Source organism: Lycium ferocissimum, chromosome 6, assembly GCF_029784015.1.
Source record: "Lycium ferocissimum isolate CSIRO_LF1 chromosome 6, AGI_CSIRO_Lferr_CH_V1, whole genome shotgun sequence".
NCBI classification, from domain to species: domain Eukaryota; kingdom Viridiplantae; phylum Streptophyta; class Magnoliopsida; order Solanales; family Solanaceae; genus Lycium; species Lycium ferocissimum.
In genome coordinates this window covers 54,459,402-54,480,793 of record NC_081347.1, presented here as the reverse complement: position 1 = coordinate 54,480,793, position 21,392 = coordinate 54,459,402, and the positions used below count along the sequence as shown (strand labels likewise).

General features: G+C 34.9%; 1 long non-coding RNA gene across 1 annotated transcript; it reads right to left on the bottom strand.

Moving 5' to 3' along the window:
- Window positions 1-4,609: 4,609 nt before the first annotated feature.
- On the bottom strand, window positions 4,610-6,188 carry LOC132060819 (uncharacterized). The gene is made up of 3 exons (XR_009416035.1): window positions 6,093-6,188; window positions 5,683-5,748; window positions 4,610-4,897 (listed from the first exon to the last, which is right to left on the bottom strand). It is a non-coding gene; the product is annotated as an uncharacterized LOC132060819 (long non-coding RNA).
- Between the last annotated feature and the right edge of the window lie 15,204 nt (window positions 6,189-21,392).

Here is a 21,392-nt window from a genome sequence, read left to right as displayed (position 1 = left end):
GCCATCTCAATGCTTGACTGAAAACTGTTATTGTAGGCAAACTCAGCTAAAGGTAGGTAAGAATCCCAACTACCTCCAAAATCAAGAATGCAGGCTCTCAACATATCCTCCAAGATTTGTATAGTATGTTCAGACTGCCCGTCTGTCTGCGGATGAAATGCTGTACTAAGATCTACTCGTGTGCCAATGCTTCTTGAAAAGATTTCCCGGAAGGAGGGAGGTGGTGTGATCCTCTATCAGAGATGATGGATACTGGAACTCCGTGAAGTCGGACAATTTCATTCATAAATATCTGTGCATATTTCACTTCACTGTATGTAGTCTTTACTGGTAAGAAGTGTGCTGATTTTGTTAGTCGGTCTACAATTACCCATGCAGAGTCATAACCTCTAAGGGTTCGCGGTAGCCCGATCACAAAATTCATAGTAACTCTTTCCCATTTCCACGCTGGAATCTTAATCTGTTGTAGTAATCCTGCGGGTCGTTGATGCTCGGCTTTAACCTGCTGACAAGTCAAACAACTAGAAACACGAGCAAGCAACATCTTTCTTCATACCTTCCCACCAATACAATTGTTTCAGGTCATGGTACATCTTAGTGGATCCAGGGTGTCTAATATATCTGGAGTTGTGAGCTTCCCCAAGAATAGTTCCTCTTAACCCATCTACATTCGCTACACATAACCGTTTACCCAGTCGAAGAACGCCGTCACGGTCAATAGTCATTTTCTTACCTTTACCAGCGAGGGCTCGATCTCGGTATTTGCACAATTGCACATCCTCATATTGTGTGGCCTTTATGCGCTCTACTAATGAAGATTTGGCTTGAACACAAGCCAACAATGCCTCTGATTTTCCCACACCAAACCTAACACCTGTACCTTCAAGTTTCAGCATATCCTTCGCCAACGGTCTCTTGTCAGGACCTATATGTGCCAAACTACCCATAGATTTCCTGCTCAGTGCATCAGCCACAACATTTGCTTTTCCAGAATCATACAAAATAGCACAATCATAATCCTTGAGTAGTTCCATCCACCGACGCTGTCGAAGATTTAGATCTTTCTGCTGGAAAATGTACTTCAAGCTCTTATGGTTAGTATAAATCTCACAAGTTTCGCCGTATAAGTAATGTCTCCAAATCTTTAGAGCAAATACCACTGCGGCCATCTCCAAATCATGCGTAGGATAGTTCTGCTCGTGCTTCTTCAACTGTCTCGAAGCATAAGCTATAACACGACCATTCTGCATGAGAACACATCCAAACCTACCCGTGAAGCATCACAGAATACCGTGAATCCTCCAGAACCTGCTGGTAAGGCTAATAGTGGTGCGGTTGTCAAACATGTCTTGAGCTTCTGAAAACTCCGCTCACATTCCTCTATCCACTGAAACTTCAGATTTTTCTGTGTTAACTTGGTTAATGGGGCTGCTATTCTGGAGAAATCCTGCACAAAACGCCTATAGTAATTTGCCAAACCCAAAAAGCTGCGAATCTCTATAAGAGAAGTAGGTCTGGGCCATTTCTGCACAGCTTCTGTCTTTTTAGAATCCACCATAATTCCATCTTTGGATATAACATACCCAAGAAATGCAACTGAGTCTAGCCAAAATTCGCACTTTGAGAACTTAGCATAAAGCTCATTTCCTCGCAATGTCTGCAACACAGTCCTCAGATGATTCTCGTGTTCTTCTTGGCTACGCGAATAAATTAGGATATCGTCAATAAACACTATCACAAATTTATCCAGGAACGGCTTGAACACCCTATTCATTAGGTCCATGAATGTAGCTGGAGCATTGGTCAACCCGAAAGGCATCACAAGGAATTCGTAATGCCCATATCGAGTTCTGAATGCCGTCTTTGCAATATCTTCTTCTTTGATTCTAAGCTGATGATAACCAGACCGAAGATCAATCTTTCAGAAGTGAACAACTCCCTACAACTGACCAAACAGGTCATCTATATGAGGCAAAGGATACTTATTGCGTATAGTTACCTTGTTCAGCTGCCTATAGTCGATGCACATTCTTAGAGACCCGTCTTTCTTCTTTACGAACAATACTGGCGCACCCCATGGTGATACACTCGGTCTAATAAAACTCTTATCTAGTAAGTCCTGCAACTGTTGTTTTAGCTCTCTCAGCTCCGCTGGTGCCATACGATATGGAGGTTTAGATATTGGCAATGTGTCAGGTGCCAAATCAATACCGAAGTCGATTTCTCGAACTGGAGGTAATCCTGGCAAATCATCAGGAAATACATCAAAAAATTCTTTCACTACTGGTACACTATCCAAGCTAAGTGCCTCCTCTCTTGTGTCACTTATCATAGCTAAGAGGCTTACACAACCTTTCTTCAACAATCGTTGAGCCTTCATAAAAGATATGACTTTACCAACCTCTGGAATTTGACCCCCTTTTAATACAAAGGTGGGCTCATTGGGTATCTTAAACTTAACTATTTTGGCGTTACAATCAACAGTAGCATAACAAGGAGATAACCAATCCATGCCTATCAACATATCAAATTCAACCATATCAAGTACAATCAGGTCAGCTAGAGTATCCCTACCCTCAACTCGAATTTGACAAGCACGATACATATATTCAACTAATAGAGAAGCTCCCACAGGAGTAGCAACAAGAAAAGGATCATTTGACATATCTGGCTGTCTATCAAACCTTAAAGCAAAGTACGGGGACACATAGGAATGGGTAGATCCCGGATCAATCAGGGCAAGTGCATCAAATGAACAAACCGAAAGAATACCTGTAACCACTGCATTCGAGGCCTGAACATCCTATCTAGTAAGTGCAAAAACTCTCGCCTGTCCTCTACCAGCCTTACCCTGTCCATGATTCCCAGTAGCACGATCTCAGCACCTCGACCTTTGTTTTCTGTACCAGCAGTACCTGAATTATTACGAGTAGCTTGAGTAGGTGCAGCTAACCGAACATAAGCCTGGCCGAAATTCCTCGGAGGTTGAGGGCAGTCCCTCATATGGTGTCCCAACTGGCCGCACCGATAACACCCTCTAGTCAAAACACGACACTGGCCCAAATGTGGTCCGCCGCAGGTCTGGCAGGATGGAGTAGTAGCATACATCTATCCAGAACTACGATATCCAGAAGATGATGATGATGGCCTCTTGGTACCCTGTTTATGATGTGGTCTATATGCAGATTGTGAAACTGAATCTGTTTAAGAACCCTGTTGCTGTTGTCCCTGATTCCCTGCTCTGCGATTTTCACTAAAGCCGCCACTGAAAGATCCCCCTATCCTGGCCTTCTTACGTAAATCGTTGGCTGCACGTTCCTCGCGTCCCTTGTTTTCAATCTTTCTAGCAATATCGACTGCCTGTGAGTAGGTCAATGTCTTTATCTGTGGGACTACTACATTGTACAGATGCCCAACCAACCTATCAACAAACCTCCGCACTCGGGCTGCTTCATCAGGCACCAAGTAAGGAGCATATCTAGCCAGCTTACAAAACTTGGTATTATACGTCGATACATCCATATCTGGAGTCTGAACCAATCTCTCAAACTCGTTAGCATATTTCTATCTCGGTCGTCGGGAAGAAAATTATCCATGAATAACTTAGTGAACTCGACCCATATCGGTGGTCTCGCTCCCCGCAGTCTCCCTAGCAATAAAGTTTCATACCAGGTATAGGCCATGTCCTCTAGTTTGTATGCTGTAAGCTCCACGGCTCTCTCACTGGAACATCTGAGAGCGCGTAGTGCCTTAAGTGAGCCATCCAAGAACCCTTGAGGATTTGTTGAATTCTCAGAACCTGTGAATTTTGGTGATTTCAACTTCAAGAAATCTTACAAGGATAACTCATTATTCCCAAAAGTATGAGTCTATGCAGCTGCCCGAGAATGTGGTTGTGTCTGAGCAGGTGCAGTATTCTGCTGCTGAGTCCTCTCTTGTCTATCCATTCTGTCTGTCAAACCCTTTATAACTCTCTACATAGATATAAGCGCCTCGGCAGTAACACCCTCATGCGATGGTGGAGGTGGGCTAGCACTCATTTCAGAAATGGGCTCCCTCGTAGTCGACGTTGTGGTACTGCGGGTCCTCGTGGTGGTTTCGCGGCCCCTACCTCGACCCCGTCTGTGAGCTCCGCCTCTTCCCCCAACGGTGGAGGCTGGCTGCCTACCCGAGGTGGCATTAGGTGCTTGTGGAACAACTGTCCTAGCTCCATCAGAAGATGATCGAGTGTTAGCCATCTGATTACCAAAATAAATAGTGTTAGATTCATCTAGTTGACTCTAAACGTCACACATGTAAGGAGGAATAAGAAAGAAAGACAAGACGCATCCTATCACACTCTCGCAGAATAACGATTATGGGAATGGCCGGCAACATAACCATAATTGAGATTCTACTACTAACGTGTGCTCCATTAGTCACACAAAAATAACCTGGCTCTGATACCAACTTTGTCAGGACCCAATTTAGGACCATGACCGGCGCTATGGGGTAGGATTCCCAAAGTAAGCCCTAATGGGAATTTACAGAAAATCAGGCAGAGTTTCCCCTGTTTTTATGACTATCCAAAACTTTCCTGTCTCAAAATCAACAACAGAAATATCCAATCTCAACCAAACTAAATGCAATCATCCTCAATTAACCCGTTTTCAACGTAATGCTACTAAAATATTTCTGAAATACGGGAAAAACGTCTAATACTAGTCACCAGTCTATAATAAATAAAGAATACTCATGGAATAAATCAAATGACTGTGGAGCAACTCTAAGAGTTCAAAAGAAAAGACCATCATAAATAATAGACTCTTCGCCCACACGGACAAGTGCGGGGCTCACCAGGAACTTTCAACTCGTGCTCTCTAGTTACCGTAATCCTCAGCAACGTCACCTGCAGTCTCTGTAAAAAAAATAGCGAAGAGTGAGATGCTTGCTCAGTGAGTAATAACACTTAACCACAACCGTTTTTATTGGGGACAAGTCAGAAAACATGCTTATATAATATTCATAAAATATCACGAAATAAATGCCCTTTTTTGCAAAAACGGTAGCAATAACCAATCTTCTCTATTTTCATGTAAGCAGAAATCATTTAACAATTCAATAATAAATTTGGTAAACACTGTCATATCAACTCTTATATCTGGGAGGTTTCCAAGAAAAGATCATGTAATTTGTATCATATGGACCCCTTCGTAAAAGGAGTCAAATATAACTGTGGGTCCCTACTCGAGGGAAAACTGTACATGTGATGCTAGTTCTACCTTCCCACTAGCGAGGGTTGTAACTGTAATATGTAAATACAAGGTGCACCAGGTCTAACGAACCCACCGTTAGCTACGGGATCCTTCAAAGTCTCCTCCCATTAATTCTTTTCTTTGTAAATAGTGCATACTCATATGAAAGCATTTTCAGACAATACAGGGCATTTTAATTCTTATCAAATCATGTAATTTCATTACAGAAATGGTAAGCATATCTCAAGTAACGGTAAAACATATCTAGTAACGGTGAAAACAATTAGAATAACTGGAAAATATCTCAAGTAAACTGTTCGGTACCATATCAATTAAAGGACTTGTCCCACATGCAATTTCAAAGCATCAGTAACGCATTTTATTTTCAAAATAATGTATAAACTATGAAGGTTATGAAAGTACAAATTGTGGTAAGATTACTAGTCACCTCTCGATGCCAACTAACCAAAGCTCGACTCTTTATCGATCCAAACTGCTCAATTCGTGCGTGAATCTATAAATCAATATAAGTTTCTCTGTTGTCATCCGCTAACTCCAAAATCCAATAAATTCAAGTGGTAACCCATCACGATCCCAATTACCCATATCTCAATTTCGCTCAAAAGATCACTTTTAAGCTATTGATGGACCTAGTAAATTTTATTCCTTACCATTTTCTTTATTCCCAATTCATAGAGTCGTTCGTGCTAATTTGCTTCATCATGAGAATGCATAATTAAGGTTATACAGTTAAACAATACTCCCAATCTCAATATCATAATTTAACTTAACCCAAATCTCTAAATCCTTGTATATATAAAAATACTAATTGAGATAGGAGCAAAAATATATGTTTACCTTGAATTGATAACTGAAGTTGAAGAAAGGCGGAAGGGAATGTTGAACCCGATGAAGCTTCTGCTTCTATTTCTAACTTTGGCTACAGGGGTTTTTCAATGGTATAAGTTTTGTTTTTTCTAATAATGTTGGAGTAACAGTGCTACGTTTCCCCACCCCTAATCCCTTAATTCTACATGCCCCTTATTCTTTTTTTTCTTTTTTTTTAAGATTAATTAATTAGGTTGTATTTTTGTTCATGTATTTTCTAGTTACATATATACGCTTATTTAAATGTGGGGTATTACACCGTAGATCTATAGAAAGTTTATGTGATGTTCAGCTATAGAAAAAAGAGTTAGCTCGTGAGCTCCAGCAATTAGCTAGCCTAGGAGTTCGGGTAGTGGACTCAGGCAATGTGGGAGCTACCATTCAGAATTCAGCGATCTCGTCACTAGTGGTTGAAGTGAAAAAGCGCCAGTACGAGGATCCCATGCTAGTTCATTACAGAAATACACTTCCTCAGAAGAAGAAGTCATCCTTTGAGATTTCTGAAGATGGAGTTCTCCGATGTCGAGGCAGGTTGTGTGTTCCTGATGTTGCAGGATTACGCCACCAAATATTGAGAGAAGCCCATTGTTCCCGTTATTTTGTTCACCCCGGAGCAACGAAAATGTATCATGATCTTAAATCTATATATTGGTAGAATGGAATGAAGAAAGACATAGCGGAGTTCGTGGCTTAATGTCCTAATTGTCAGCAAGTGAAAATTGAACACCAAAAGCCCGATGGATTGTTGCAAGCTATGGAAATTCCGACTTGGAAATGGGAAGTGAGAAACATGGATTTCATCGCAGGCTTACCTCGTTCTAAGCACAAATATGATTCTATATGGGTAATTGTGGATAGACTTACGAAGTCAGCTTATTTCCTACCCGTCAGAACTGCATATGTGGCGGAAGATTATGCAAAGCTTTATGTCAGAGAAATAGTGCAACTCTATGGTGTTCCAGTATCTATTATTTCTGATATAGGGACACAGTTTACAGCCAATTTCTGGAAATATTTTCAAGAAGGTTTGGGGACTCAGGTGAGTCTTAGTACGGCATTTCATCCACAGACTGACGGGCAAGCTGAGCGTACCATTCAGACTCTTGAGGATATGCTACGGGCATGTGTATTGGATTTTAGAGGTAGTTGGGATGACCGCTTACCACTTATTAAATTTGCTTATAACAACAGTTATCATTCCAAAGATCCAAATGGCCCCGTATGAAGCTTTATATGGGCGTAAGTGCAGATCGCTAATTGGGTGGTTCGAAGTAGGAGAGACTAAATTGACAGGACCAGACTTGGTCCAGCAAGCTATAGAAAAGGTTAAGCTTATACAGGATCAATTATTAATAGCTCAGAGTCGTCAGAAATCCTATGCAGATAATCGTCGAAGGGACTTAGAGTTTCAAGTGAAAGATTGGGTATTCTTGAAGGTGTTGCCAATGAAGGGCGTCATGAGATTTGACAAAAAGGACAAGCTTAGTCCTCGGTATAGTGGACCTAATAAGGTTGTACACAAGGTGGGCCAAGTGACTTATGAATTAGATCTACCTTCGGATTTGGAGTCAGTCCATCCGGTTTTTCATGTTTCGATGCTTCGTAAGTGCATTGGAAATCCTTCTAGACTTGTACCGGTAGATGATGCTCAAGTCACTGAGCAACTATCCTACGAAGAAGTTCCCATTTCCATTCTAGATAAGCAATTACGAAGACTCAGAACCAAAGATGTAGCTTCAGTTATAGTCTTATGGAGAAATAATAATAGAGAATAAATGACCTGGGAAGCGGAAGAAGACATGAAGTTTAGGTACCCGCATTTATTTCCACCTTCAGAGTAGACTCAGGCAGAGAAGCCGTTGCCCCCAGGTATGTAATGCTTTCTTCGATGTTTTCTTGGTGGTGTGTGGCCATGGTTGTTGATGTTGTTGTTGTAGGCCTGTGAGGTGATATATTTTAGGTTGTTGTAACAGGATGGTAGTGCCATATTACAGGGAAAACTCTGAAATTTTTTTTGTAGAATCCCCAAGAGTCTATCATTCGAGGACGAATGTTCCTAAGAGGGGGAGAATGTTACACCTCGTAGTTTCGTCCGTTGAGATTCGTTAGGTGTTAGTCGTCCTAATCGTGGAAACTGGAGTTATCTTCTAGGATATATGAGATTATATGTTCCTATACTATGGTTACGGGGGTTTAAGCTCATGAAATAAGCTACGGAAGGATTTGAGAACAAGCAAATTAAGGAATTGAGTTTGTCGGAACTTTGGGAAAACTTGGCAAAAATTTTGGATAGGATTTTGCTCCAACTTGGGTGAGACATATCTCTTAGAATATGAGGAGTTTTGGTGTGTTTCTTTTATCCAAATTGAATTTCATTGAGTCTAGTTTCAAACGCAACAAACCGTTCGTCAATGTGACATCGGAGTAAAAAGTTATGGTTGTTTTAAGATAGACTGCTCGAGCAGAACATTGTGACGGACCAGTTTGACGGACCGTAGAAATTTCTGCGGCCCGTCAACTTGTATCTTCCCAGCATAATACAGTCACAGTGAGCCATGTTTGGCTAGGCAGTTTGACAGAGCATTTTGACAGCCCGTCAAAGTGGGTGCAGGATTGCCCGACGGGATTTTAAGTTACGCTTTACATATTTCATTTCATATCATTTCGACTCATTATTTCCCCAAAACAGATCCTTGAGCTCTCTAAAACCCTCTTTCTAGGTCTATAAACTAATCCAAGGCTAAATCCAAAAAAATCTAAAAGAAGTAAGAGGTTCAAGTGCTAGGAAGCTTGCTAGGGTTTGTGGAACTCAAGATTTCTTATGGTGTTGATGTTGGAGACTTCACTTTAGTGGAGTACGTTGATCCAAGACTTGTTATTAAGTGATTAAGGTAGGATTTCACATCTTTTACATATGGTTAAGGTTGTTTGATTGTTATGCCATGGGGGTAAAGGAAGAAAAGTGAAAATAGAGTTCAAGTATGAACTTGGAGATATTATGAGCTATAGGTTAACTTGAATTGAAATTCTTGGCATGTTAGGAGAATAATCTTGTTGTGGATGTTATAGATGATGTTAAGGAAATATTTTATGTAAGCATATATGGTGTTGTGTTGTAGCTATTGTTATGAATGATCATGAAAAGGAGTTTTGGGATTGGATGATGCTTAACTTGAATGAAATCTCTTGATGATGGTATTGTTGATAATGTCATTGTTGATTGGGAGTTGTTTTGGAATTTGGTAGAAGTAGATGAAATAGGGGAAATGCTGCCCGATTTTCGCTAGCTTACGAATTATGCTCGTTGAACTTAAGGGTGCCTTGAAGCCTAACCTTGGTATGAACCCTCTTAAATGTAGATTTCTCGGGCTTTGGAGGTGAACGTTAAGTAGTTAAGAAGACATAAAGGTATGTAAGGCTAACCCTTCTTTCTTAAGGCATGATCCCATTGATGTATACCTTCATGTGAAATCCATAGTATCTTCCATGATGATTTCATTCCTAGAATCACTAAAGCTCATGATTCTTGATATTATCACGATACCATTAGTCTCATTCTATGATAGTTGATCCTCTAAGGAAGGATATAATGAAAATGATTATGATGATGAAGATGTTGAGGATACTTATGTACTCCTATATATATATATATACTAGATGGCCCATGCCCGTGCTGCGCACAGGCCCAACACTTGGGATTATAGTGTATCTATGTGTATGTAGTTGTGTTTGAATAGTGATATATATATATATATATATATATATATATATATACACACACACACACAGTGTAGTTTGTGCTCCGTATTTAAAACTTTATTATATTCGTATTTGCTACGAATACAAAGTCGGCAAAAATTTATTAATACCTTTTAAAAGAGAAAACTTGTTTAGAAGAAAACTATTTTCCTCTCTTTGAGATAAAACAATAGCAATATTTAAGCATCAGTTGATACTTTCAATTTTAATTCGATTAATTTAAAGGTGTAAAATACTTATTATTTTTTTATCAAATTTTGATTTGGATAATTCTAATTCTAATTATTAAATTAATTTTACATGTTTAAAACGAAACAAAGTAGAAATTGATTTTCTATTTAAACGAAGATTTGATATTAATCTCTTTTCACATTTATTAAAGTAAGAATAAAAATGAAAAAGGTAATTAAATTCTACCTTATTTTAAAATATAGATATTTTAAGTATATTTATTTTAGTAAACATAACAAATAAATGACATCTCGGAATAGCAAATACAGCAAATAAATATTTAGATTAGATCTCAGGCTAATATAAGAAAAGAAAGAAAATTGTATGTATTTGCCTACTTAACCTTTTGAAGAAAAGCAATAATATGGGGTTCATGTTTTTGCTATGTAATAATTTCATTTGCTTCCGCTAATGGGTTGATACGCATGTGGCAATGAATCCATATTATTGACTTGATGGAGATACTTTGAGAATTACATGAATATTGTTTGATTTTTTAATATATGGGGTGCACCTTTTTTTTTTTTTTTTTTGACATTGCTTATTTTTTTAATAAGGGGTCTACTTTTTTTTCATGATAAGTGGGGTCCACTTTTTTTTTATGAATTTGGAGAGGGTAGGGTCCACTTTTTTGTCCTTTTTTTTTTGTAATATTGATTGGCATTTTTAGTTTGGGGTCCACCCTTTTTTTTTTTTTTTTTTTTTTTTTAAGATTGACTGACGAAGAAGCATGGGTAAACTGATGCTTCTATATAGTAGAAGTAGAAAAATAGAAATATAATAAAGTATTTCTATCTACTTTTTATAAAAGTTGGTAATATAAAGTATAAAATGTTATTTTTTGCCCTTAAATAGAAAAGTGGGTGGGACCACAAAGGATTCTTTTGCCCTTAAATAAAAAAGTGGGACCAAAGGACGTAGGACAATCTTGCTTATTGACGACGAAGCATGGGTAAACCGATGCTTCTATATAGTAGAAAAATAGAAATATAATAAAGTATTTCTATCTACTTTTTAGAAGAGTTGATAATATAAAGTATAAAATGTCATTTTTTTGCCCTTAAATAAAAAAGTGGGTGGGACCACAAAGGATATTTTTTGCCCTTAAATAAAAAAGTGGGATCAAAAGACGGATGACGATCTGCTTATAAATTGACTCTTCATATAGTAGTAAAGTAATATATATATATATATATATATATATATATATATATATATATATATATATATATATATATGTTCAAAACACAATTGATATAACGTTGTAATTTGTGTTAAAATCCAAAACTTTATTATATTAGTGTTTGCTACGAATACAAAGTTGGCAAAAATTTATTAATACTTTTTAAAAGAGAAGGCTTATTTAAAAGGAAACTATTTTCTTCTTTTGAGATAAAACAATAAGAATATTTAAGCGTCGAATACTTTGAATTTTAATTCGATTAATTTAAAGGTATAAAATATTCTATTGTTAATGTATGTAAATTGGGCCTAAACAATACCTATTATTTTTTTATAAAATTTTGATTTGGATAATTCTAATTCAAATTATTATATTAATTTTGCATGTTTAAAATGAAACAAAGTAGAAATTTGATTTTCTATTTAAATGAAGAACTGCTATTTTTTAATTTTTGTGGTAAATATTTTTGGTTTAATTCATTTTACTTGTCATGTTGTCTTTTGCATGGTTTTTTAAGGAAACGTCAATTAGAATTAGAATTTCACTAATTTACCTTATTAATTATTTGATCTTCATTTAATATTATTTTTTCTTTTATTACATTAATCTATTTTCACATTTATTAGAGTAAGGAAAAAATGAAAAAGTAATTAAATTTTATTTTATTTTAAAATATAAGTATTTTAAGTATATTTATTTTAGTAAACATAACAAATAAATAACATGGCGGAATAGCAAATACAACAGTTCAATATCTAGATTACATCTCAAACTAATATTAAAAAAAAAAAAAAATTGTATAGTTTGGCTACTTAAACTTTTGAAGAAAAGCAATAATATGGGGTCCCTGTTTTTTGCTGTATAATAATTTCATTTGCTTCCACTAATGGGTTGATACACATGTGGCAATAAATCCATCATTATTGATTTTTTTAACCTATATAGAGAAATTATATGAATATTGTTTGATTTTTTAATATGGAATGCACTTTTTTTTTTTTTTGACATTGTTTGTTTTTTTAATATGGGATTCACTTTTTTTTTTGATATTGCTTGATTTTGTTAATATGGGGTTCACTTTTTTCCGTGAGTTTGGAGGTGGTCGGTTCAACTTTTTCTTCTTTTTTTTTTTTTTTATTTATATATATTAGTTGGTGTTTACTATGGGGGCCACATTTTTTTTTTTTAAATTGGACGGACGACGAAGTGAGCCAAACCGGCTCTTCTATATAGTTAAAATATGACTAGTAAGAACACCGAGCTTAGATGGCCGGGTATGAGACCTATCGCGCGTGCACCACTGCAGTTGGGTACGGATGACACTGAGCCTTGGTAGGGCCAGGTATGTATAACACCGAACCTTATCATGGTCGGGTATGTAAGACACCGAACCTCTATGGTCGGGTATGATACTACTATATGTATAAATGTATGAAATAGAAGTTTCCCATTAGAAGGAGGGCAAGTAAATATGATGAACGTCGCTAGAGTTACAAGTGGGTCTATCCTCCTATGACTCTTCTATCTTATGTTATTTCTTATGCTTCCATTATGTTATTGATTATGCTTTACATACTCAGTACATTATTCAGACTGACGTCCTTTTGTTTGTGGACGCCGCGCGTGCCCGCGGTGGACGGGAGATAGACTTGATCCTTAGGCACTTATCCGGAGATTGCTTAGAGGAGCTCCATTTGATCCGTAGCCATGTTGTGGGTACTATTCTTTTTTGTATATATGGGCATGGAAGGGCCCTGTCCCGTCCTTATGATGATGTTTCATACTCTTCTTAGAGGCTCGTAGACAGTCATGTATAGTAGATGTCTTTTGCCTTATCGGCTCATGTTTTGGTATATTATTTTCTTAGCCTTGTCGGCTTGTGTCTATGTGTAAGGGCATAGTTGTTGACGTTGATATATAAAGGTGTTTTAGCCGTTAAAAATGGCATTATTGAGGCATAGAATTGTTAATAGGCCATGTGGCTCACCTAGAGATAAATGTGAATGTATGATGAGAGGTGCTCGGTGGGTTAGCTCCGGGTGCCCGTCATGGCCTTCCGGTTGTGTCGTGACAATATCTCCTAAATCCGAAGCCTATAGCTCAAAATGTGTTATGAAATGTCCCGTCTCATTTTGGGGATTTAAGTTTTGCGCACACACAAGGCCTCCTTTGCGATCGCGAAGGCCTCTTGCATACTCGACACCTGACCGAAAGTATAATTTGGGGGGGGGGGGGGGGGGGATATTTGGACCGAAACTCAAACGAATATTTAAACTATTTCTATTAGTACATGGGTATATTTGACCCTTTTCCATACTAAATTTCCCGATCCGATAGACAGTTAGACCAACCTTTTTAGAAGACTTTTGAATTCGTATCTAATTTCTTTTCATCAAAAACAGACTTTGGCCCCATTCCTTTATATCATACTAGACATTCACGGCAAAAGAAAAACTTCAACCACAATAAACACTAATAATTTCAACCCAGTATCTTCTCAAAGAATCGAAATAGGATATAGATAACACAAATTAGGAGCAGAAAAACCTCGAAGCTCTGATACCAATGTAAGAATAAATCGTGGAGTGAGAACAAAGAATTGTGTACATTTTTAGTGTAGCAGAAACTGTTGAACTCACCACCAAAATAATTGCCCCAAGTCAAACTTCGATGCTCTAGAATATGAAGTTAATATCCACAAACTAGATCTCTTCTCTAGAATATGAAGTTAATATCCACAAACTAGATCTCTTTCTTTCTTGTGTGTCATGATATGTGGAAGAGTAAGAGAACAGGAAAACTCTTTTGTGTTACTCTCTTGGAGAAGACAACGTTTGACACAAATATAGAAGTGAAGAAAACTCTGGTTTAGGAAGAAAATTGATTTCATATCAAATAACCGTGCAATAACTTCTTTTGAGAGGTTACTTAAATCTTATATCTTTCTAACAGGGTCGGATCAGCCCACATACAGCAACTCGAGAGACCCAGGCCCAATATCCAACAAATTTCGAAGTTATTTAGTCTAGATAGAAGCTCGTGAATGTAGCAAACAATCTGTATACATGATAAAATATAGCTCAACACGTGGCATGATGGGAATGGAACACGTGGCAGTTGGAGTTAAAACGTTCCTTAGTCGTTTTATTTGGTCGGAACAAGAAGTCCCGAATAAACTCGGAGCAACCTTTTCGGACTAGTTGGTTCGGGCCATTTATGGAAGATAAACGTTATGTGACCGGTCCAGATTCGTAGCAAATGTTACACTTTAGAATTAAAGTACCATTTATTGTCTTTTATTACTCATTATTAGCATTAATCTGCAGCTCAATATTGATGATTGCAACTATAAAAGGAGCCTAATAGCTCATTGTAAAGGGCATGGAAATACACATTCTTACATTAATTTATTCAATTCAGTCCTTATAATTTGCATATTTTTACTATTCTTTTGCCCCGGATCAACACCTATTTATCAAAGGCTAAGGCGTGCAAGTGCTCCACCAGAAGAAAACTTATCAAAGAATTCTCTCTGAGGATCAGACAGGCCCAGGCTTAATTATTTCATTTCTGCTTTATATCGACTTATTGGCTTGATTTTCTTACTTGTTATCCGCTATTTGTTTATTATTTATAACAAATAAATTCACGTATCCTATAAACCACAAACAAATTTAACTGTACTCTTTTTAGGATAAACAGAATCTATGAGTTCAATCGAATCAATTAATTTTAATACAAATTGAATTTAATAAAAATAAATTTTTAAGCTCATAATTTTAAGAATACAATAAATTTTGCTAAAAACATAAAAAGTGAACCAATCAAATTAAATCTTCTATCTGCATCTTTATTTTTATTAATGACCTTCTTAAGAGCATAAGGTTGTGCGACAAATTGACTGATGAAAAGTTAAGGTTCACTTGATTTGTGGATAACTACTCTCCACGTACGCCTCTGACATTTCTGGATAGATTTCACTTGATTTTCTTTGCATTACTCCATGTGCATGACACCTTTTCCCTAGTGGGAGTACGTTTGGAAAAAATAGATAATATTAATAAATGAATGCAATTTTTTTTTTTTTTCGAAAAAAGTATGTGACATTTTGCTTGGTAAGCTAATAAGCTAAGTTTCACAAGTACTTGTAGATTGGGGCGGAACTAGCATGTCGATTATGAACTCAGTAAAATTTTTAGTATTTCATCGCAGATTCTATTTTGTATTAAAAAGTCCATTTAATTTGTATAAATAATCTATAATCCTGTAAGTTCATTTCTTTTTAGCTTTTAGAACATATAAATTTAAAATATCAGCTTTGCCTTTGCCGGCGGAAAGCTAGATGTGGGAGACATGACAACATTTTCTACTCGTTGTGTCAATAGAATGACCACATTGTGACATTCCAATTGATTTTCAAAGGCACTAAAAAGGTCCAGAAATCCTGGTTTCTACTCAATCATTATGGCCAAAATCAACAAGGTACTTCCCTGAGGGGTGCGTTTGAGAACACAAGCGCATTTGGATAACCTAAGTGCACTTATGTTCTCAGGTCACCCCTTTGGGATCTTCTTTGTTTTTATAACAGTGATGGTCGAATTAATTTGCATGTATTTTGACTATTTCATTAAAATTTTATTATCTTGTGTGGTTACTATTTATCTTTTGTTGGAATTTAAATCCTAATATGTTATAGTATATTTTGTTTTCCGGACTTTATTGATCGTCAGGCTACACACCGAAGTACTCAGCGGTTTTTCTGATTTTACCATCCTGGTCTGAATTCGATCGGGGGATTTCAACTCCTTTGCATCATCTTTCATCTTTATTTAAATGGCACTAATACATTTAGAATCATTCATCTTTCATTCTAATGAATTTAATTAACTCCTTGCTGATTCAAAAGCAATTAATATCGAAAAGAATAGTGTCTAGTTCCTTCACCACTGTGGAAAAACAGAAGTTTCCTTTTCATCATTAACAACGTTGTCAACGTTTGTTCTTAGTATTCCTTCCGTTTCAATTTATATAAACTTATTTCCTTATTACTCTGCACCAAAAAGAATGATCTTTTTCTATATTTGAAAATAATTTACCTTTATTCAATAATTTATAGCTACATAAAGTATATGTGATTCATTTAACACTAAAGGTTTAAAAATCTTTTTTCCCCTTAAACTTTGTGCTTAGTCAAATGGATTAAAATAAATTGAAACGGAGGAAGTATTAGTTATGTTGAGCTAGAGTAGGCCTGTGGGTGCAATTTGAAGGGTGTATCTTTCTGAAACTTAATTGTTATATTCTGCTCGGAACTTATTGTTAACCGTTTTGTAATAACACGAAATTACCGTTTTAAGGGGGTGGGACCACTGAAACGGGGCTTTAATGGCGGTGGGGGAGGGAACAAGTCGGGTCTGGTGGGGAAGGAGGGGTCAATATATGTTGACCCCATTCACGCACGAATTTCGTGCGTGAAAGGGCCAAAGTGCATTTTTGCAGTTTGGTCCTTTCACGCACGTACTAATGTATTATTTTTTTTGTACTAGTTTGGTTCAACTTTTTATTTTTTGTGCTACTTAAGTCGCGAATACGACACAGTGAAGCAGAAGCAGCCACCTAAAAAAATCATGAAATTCAAAAATAAAAATCTTCAAGCTGGAAATAAAAACCTTTAGAGAAAAAAACAAATGTATATGCACATAAACCTCTTTTCCACAAATATCTTAGAATGTACATCAAAGGTAAACTAACAAACATTGATCTTATCATCTCTTTCTAATTTCTATTATTTGTAACCTGTAATGAATGTAATAGGCATTTGTATGAAAAAATATAGTAGCGTATATGCAGTAAAGAAAAAGAGGAGGAATGAAAAAGATGAGGAATGAAAAAGATGAGGAAGAGACGTATGAAAACTCCCAAAAGAGAACATCAATGAATCTGCAATGGTTAATAGTTTGGCAATTTATAAGATTTCCATTGTGTCTTTGGTTGGAAACAAGTTATCCCAGGATAACGTATCCTGCGATTAGTTATCCTGAGATTAGTTATTTCACCCTCTCACAGGGATAAAATAACACTACAATCCCGAAATTAATTATACTGCGATTTTATCCCAACCAAACATGAGATAAACTCATCTCAAATATAATCCCAGGATTATTTATCCTTATCCTTCGTACCAAATAGCAAGTGTTTGAAGTTGAATAGACCACCAAAACATTGAATAGGTATAGCCGTATAGGAAGTTGAAACCAATTACGGTCAGACCTCTCTATAATGACACCCACATATAACAACACGTCTCTATAACAATCAACTTTTTTCGGAACCGATTTTTTATGTTATATTTTACTTCTCTATAACAAAGATTTCACCTATAACAAAGAACAATTAACTTTATAACAAGACGCTTTCTTTTGTAAAGTTAGCATTTCATATAATAATATCTTCTTTTTATGGTAATATAATGAGTAACCATCTTTATAAAAATGGAATACCTATGATTACTAATAATACGTGTAGAAATTTTGACCGAATATTTGATTATTTAATTCACTATTACAATAAGGCACTATTACCCCCTGAACTATACCCGAAGTTGCTACGACACACTTTACCTTTCCCTGGGTCCTATTACCACCCTAAACTCATTTAAAACGGAATAGTTACTCCCCTAAACGCTGATGCCTACTCTCATATGGGAGATTGACATACACTCTCCTTCCACATGTGTATTTATTTATTTTCTTTTTTTAATTTTTTTCAGCTTATGTGTCAATTTAAAAAAAAAACTGAATTTTCTTTTAAAAAAAAAATGACTTTTAAAACCCCGTTTAAAAAAAACAAAATTGAAAATTTGATTTTTTTTTTTAAAAAAAACAAAACAAAACTGAAAACATGAATTAAAAAACTGAATTTTCTTTAAAAAAAATGATTTTTAAACCCGTTTTTTAAAAAAAAAATTGAAAATTTGAAAACTTTGAAAATCTGATTTTTTTTAAAACCCGTTTTTTTTTAAAAAAAAAAACAAAAATGAAAACATGATTTTTTTTTTAAAATATGGAAAAATGGATTTGTTAAAAATATGAAAAAATTGATTATTTTTCTAAATGTCTTAAAAAATCTTGATTTTCATGATTTCATTTTCTTAGGAAACTTTTATTTTTCAAGTAAAATCCGGAAAAAGTGTTTTTCTTGTCAAAATGTGAAAAAAATGATTTTTTATAAAATTTTGAAAAATTAATTATTTTTTTAAAATGTGGAAAACCCGTTTTTTAAACTAAATTTGGACAATTTTGTTTAGGCAAAAAAATCAAATAAATTTTTTATTTTGCGGAATTAGTCCGTCATAATGCCCTAATATATATATATATATTATTACATAGGAGTAGGGGAATTGAAGAGAATTACAACGTGGGGATTTGAACCCTCACCAACAAGGTGAAAATTCAGATAGTCAACCAACTGAGCTACTAGATCCTACAATCATAGTTTGATTTAAGAAGGTCCTCGATTGTTGTACGTTTACCATTATTTACTAACTCGGCAAAAAGGAGTTTCACAATAGCTACCAGATGCAGCTTGTGGGCAAGGTTACTAAGGTTGTTGCTATAGGCCCTCGTTGTATCTAAGGTCCCAGTTTTTTTTTTATTGATATTAGATATAACTGATATTTCAGAAAAACCTCCTCAAGTTTAGCTCTATAATATTAACCTCTCTCCTGTGGGTTGAAATATTATATTTACCTCTATTATTTTAAATTTTTTTTTTTTTTTTTGGATAGGTTTAAACGATAAATTTTATATATTTTTCTCTTATATAGAAAGGGCATCATTGCAATTTCACAAACAGTCTTGCACTGCTTGCTTATTATGCCTCAAAGCTTGGTCATCATAAGTTTCTAATGACAAAAAAACCAAGCCCTTTTTCTAAAAGCTAAGAGGGTCCCAAATGATGTGATACCTCACGTGGACTCCATATTTTCCCACCACAAGTCCACAAGTACTGTCATGTTTTGTGTCGGTAGATATTTTTGTGGGGAGTGTTGCACTCCCTGCCAAATATTCATTTATATTCCTCTTTTACGAGTAAAATTTTCAAATTTGTTTTATTCTAATGAGCAGCAAAGGTGTCCCCAGAAAAGTTAGAATTAATTTTTATTCACACATTTGATTATTGTACAAATATTACTATATAATCGTAATATATATATAGAGATTTAAAATTATTCATCCATCCACATTATTTGAGAGCAATTTCAAATTTTCTTATGTCAAAAAGTAATTTTAAAAGTATGATTTGTTAAACCTATAAAGTTAATTTAAGTGATGAGTTTTGTTCATACTGTATTATGATATTGTAATATATACGCTTAATTAATGCGAGTTTAATTATACAATGTGAAGTAAATAACTTTTACTATCAGGTCACATAAAGATATCTATGAGTAAGTTTTTCTATAAATGAGATTTGTAATCTTAAAAATAAGGTACGTTATAGGGAAAATTCCAGAAATATACAAGTTAGTCACTTACATTGTAAAAAAATAGCCCAAAACTTACATTACAAAAAATAGCCCAAAATATACAAATATATACACACATATACATACATTTATAGCAACATATACAAACATATAAGAAGGCAGAGAGAGAGAGAGAGTGAGAGAGAGAGAGAGTTTAGCCATTTTTGTAGTTAATTTAAAAAAAAGGGGTCAATTTTGATAAAGATTATTGCCCTAATTAACATACAGTGTAATTTTCTCTAAGTTATATGCTATAGTAAATAAATGGAACTTGATAGTGCAATTTTTTTTAATATTATTAATGTCTAAATGACATAAACTCGTTTAATATATATTGTTTGTTCTCCTCTTCCACGAGTAATTTTCAACTATTAATAAATCTCAAATTTTATCTTTGTAATTCTATATTGTTTCATTATGAAAATTAATATATGATATATTTACATAAAGAAAAAGTCGTTATCTTATCTCCTTAAAATACATTATTTAATTTACTTTTACTTATATGCTATATTAGGTAAATAGATTATACTTTTTTTTAATAGAAAAAGCTCTAGAATACGTATACTTTGTGTAGAATTATATTTAAATGTTTATTATTTTATCACCTGTCATTTTAAACGAATTATATTTGAAACATAATTTTAACTACCTCATTGAATTCTACAAGTCATATCACGTTAATTAATTTTTGTTGGTGCCTTTTCAGTTCTTTTGTTTGAGGTAGTACATTGTCTCATCGTATATGCAAATTCTTTTGGGATCTCTCTTTGCTTATAATCATTCTTTTGGTTTTGTTGTGTATATAATACGAAGTAAATCCATAGTTTCTTATTTTCAATTTCATTTTTTATCATGTTATAAAGAATAATACAGTTCGTTTTAATTTTCATCAAGTAGATGATTATTTTTATTGGTTAAACACTTGTAAGACAAATTTGTGTTTATTCAAGACTAATTTACGGATAGATTGATATATTTTTTGCTTCTTCTAATTGTATAAAATATTGTTAATATAACTGACACTTACAGTTTTAATCTATTTTCTTGTAGAATTTATAAATAAAGTTTGAAAAGAATACTATTAAATTAGTTGTTTAATTTTTTTTTTTTTTTTTTTTTTTAAGAATGGTAGTTTAATTTGATGTATGTGTTTGGTATAATGTTGAAATGAGTATTAAAGTGCATAATCTTTTCCTATTAATTATGGCAACTTAGAAATAGAAAAAAAACAAATTATTTAAAAGTGAGATCCCCATTATCATTCACTATCGTGCTTAGCTGAAAATATTAGTAATTTATTCATTTTTTGAAAAAAATAACTGAACATCTATAAACACAATTTAAGATTGAAACATTGGGTCCGTAAACGGGCCTTTTCATATCTAGTTATTTCAAAATTGTCCTTTTGTGGTTAATTGTTGAATACTAAATTTTCGAACAAAAATCTCCCTTCAAGTACAGCTTAAGATCTAAAATATCTTACGTACAGCAGGTATTTCTCGTCTTGTAACTATTACTGCAACTTGCTAGCACTCAAACATATTAAAATTCTTAGATGTAGTGTTCT